Here is a 3294-nt window from a genome sequence, read left to right as displayed (position 1 = left end):
CTTTGTACTTTTTTCTAGGCTTGTATCTACTCTCGAGCCGTTCCTTCGACTCTCTACCGTAGACGCGGTGGATATCCTCCCTGGTGGCGATCGAGTGGCCCGCTGGACTGGACCGACGATCGTGAACGGAGGCAGGAGAAATTGGCTCGGGGGAGCATCGAAGATCGGGCTCGCTGCCGAACTTCTTCAACTTGGCGCCCGAAGAGGAGTTCCCGTCCGGCTTAGCGGAGTCGACACGGTAGCGGCAGCAGTGGCGGTCGATCCTTCTCAAACGTGGTTCGACGAGGTTCGAGGCGGAACCGCTTCTTTCCCGAAAGGAGGACGACGGCGGCGGCGGCGGCGGCGCCGGTGGCTCGTTACGCTGAAATTGAAGACAGCCAGACCGGGATCGGTGAGAATCCAGGTTGTCGAGTTTAGTTCTCGAGACACGTTCAGTTTACCTTGGCGAGATCGCGGGAAGACGAGAAGGTCGGCCTACGGCCGCTTATAGTTCCGCCGTTGTGAATGATGTTGCCGTTGTCGGTGGCGCGCAGCCGTTGACTCGGCGGCTCGGGCAGGACCTTGCGAACCGCCGACGGCTGGCCGCGATGCCTGGCGAGCTCCCGCGGGAACGACTGGGACCAACCGCGCGTCGCCTCACACGCGGCCACGCCGTTCGAACAGACGGATGCGGTCTGTTGCTCGCCTCGCTCCCTAGAGTTGTTACTCCCGTTGTTACCCATCTTCCTGCGCCGTCCTTGTTGCTACTGCTACGAGAGCCACGATCGATCCTCCATCCTCCTCTGTGCATCCGTGGCCGATCGAACCTAACACACCTCGATCTGAAACCTAACACACCTCGATCTTGGTTCAGACCGGCGCGAGGCGATCTCTAGCGAACCGAAGCGGAGGGGAAGCGGAGGGCAACCAGCCGCGATACCACCGATAACGGGTTTTGCCTAACGGGTTCGAATTGATGCGATGGGAACCGTCCAAGGAACCTAGCGTCCTTCCTCTTCGAGATCGACAGACGGAAAGAAACGCGCGGCGAGCAAGTTGGCGTTGCGTAAGCACACGTTGCGAAGAGAAAGCTGGTGGCCGTCGTTAAAACAAAGGACGAGAACGCAAGGAGAAGGATCGCGGGAGAGGCTCGTAGAGAGCGTCGCCGAAGAGGAAACGGATAAGGAGATAAAACCTTTTTTAGACGGCCGATCGGAATCGGATCGAGGTCGCGGTCCACGCGCGAAAAAGAAAGTCATCGAGGGGAACGCGCGGACGAGTTCGATCCGGTATATCCGGTGAGAGCGGACAGGCCGCGACGACCGTCACAGGCCCCGTTCTCTCTTCGCTTTCGAAGTCGAGTACGTGCGTTCCATGACCGAAATTCGTTGGACGAGAACGCAACGACTCAAGTACGGACGCGACGCTGATGTCGCGCGAATCACCGTTTCGATTTCTCCGGTAACGGTTCGAATTACGGTATGCCGTAATCGAGCACGGGTTCGTTTCGGATCGCTCTACCGCCGCGGCGCCGTCGCGTCGGTTAACCGTAACGGCGACGCTCTAGGTTTATCGGGACGAGAGCGAGGGCGTTGGAGTAATAGAGAAATGTGGAGGAACGAGGGGAAAGGAAAGCAAAAGCGGCGAACGCTATCCAGGAACGAAGGCGAGTTCCACGGAAGGAGAGCGAGCGAAACGCATAACCGGTTATCGTTTAGCCGGCCGGTTCTTGCCTCTAGCCTTCCTACCTCCAATTCTCGCGGAAAACTACTGGTAATTCGATTTGGTCTCGATTCGCGTACAGCTCTTCGATAGAAATTCCGAACGTCCAACCTCGCGCAGCTCTCCGTCGAGCTCCGCTTTTGGAAGGAACGTCGGTCCACGAGGTGATCGCGGCTGTCCGGTTCTCGCGCGAACCAACGGGCATCGTGGATGAGAGAGGGGAGGTAGTAAAGGGAACGGAAGGAGGAGGCCAGGGGAGGGAGGAGAGAACGGCAGGATGTCAAGAACGAGCACGGATGGGTTTTATTCGCGAGGCATCTGGGTCAAGCAGAGTCGCGCAAGTGCACCGTGCCGCACCTATTCCATTCGCACCTGCGCGCATGCGTCTCGGCTAGGTGACCGCGAGTAATACGTCGCCGATTCGATCGAGCGGACGAGCGGACGAGCGGACCAGCGAAACAGAACCGGAAGCGAAAGAGAATATCATCATCCTCGAGAATAACAAGCCAGCCGGCGAGCATCGTTTCCCAGGAATTTCGGTATGCGGAAGGAAAGCTACGTAGCAGGCAAGGTTCGCGATGCGATTCAGCGAAAGGTGGAGAAAAGAGAAGGGATGTGTGCGTTGTATAGTTGCACGGTTGCTAGCGGCCGTACGAGTTCAGGTGGTGGTGCACACCATGGTATCCACGATTCAGTTTAGCCCTTCTTCTCTCAAAATCCACCTTGATTCTGATTCTGATTCTTATGCCAACAACGCTACACGTCCGTTGCGAAATTTGCCGCGCGTGCGAAGAATCGCGGACGTTTCGTAATTCTCGCTCCTCTTGCAAATCCGTTTAACCTACCACTTCAACTAGATCTCGCCTACTGGCTCGTTGATCTCGCGAAACAACGCAGACCTCGATAACTCGACAAGACGTCCTCGCCGTTGAAGGGCAAACGTAACAACCAACGAGAGAAGTGAAAGTTATCCGCGCGAATTTCCAACTGCGGCTTCCATCTCGATCCTACTGTTCTCTCCGATCGTGAAAATACTCGCGATCCTCGTCTAGGAAAAAAGGAAAAGTCCTAGTCGAAACGGAACGGAACCGAACCGAACCGAAGCGTAACGAAACGATCCAGCGTTGCGTTGGCACGCGAAAGAAAAGAAGAAACGCAAATTCCGAGAGTCGATCGCGCGAGAAGCTAACCGCGTTCTCAGGGAAGTTAAGAGAAAAAAAACTCGTGAGATAGCGTCTCGTTAATTGGGAACTACCGAGCGAAAGGTTCGTTAACGACGCGTACCGTCCTAGTGGCATGCGTCCGCGCGAACCTCCAGCCGAGGCGAGACTAGAAAACGCGCGGCCAAATCGAATCTGTTGGAACGGAGACGATCGACTACTACTACACCGTACAGAACCGCTAAGAAAACTGAACGGTAAAAGGTTGCACGGTGGCCAGGGACCGGTCTTGCCTTCAGATTTTCTGCAGACGCGATCCAGCCCGAAAACGATCCCGCTATTCTCCTTTTCGTCGACCGGAGAGGATGCTCGACAGCGCGAACGCGGCCTAGGCGTGCGCGCTCAGATGGCAAAGGGGAAAAGAGAAAACGGC

This window comes from Habropoda laboriosa, unplaced genomic scaffold, assembly GCF_001263275.1.
Source record: "Habropoda laboriosa isolate 0110345459 unplaced genomic scaffold, ASM126327v1 scaffold222, whole genome shotgun sequence".
Classification (NCBI taxonomy): domain Eukaryota; kingdom Metazoa; phylum Arthropoda; class Insecta; order Hymenoptera; family Apidae; genus Habropoda; species Habropoda laboriosa.
This window is presented reverse-complemented; position numbering follows the sequence as displayed.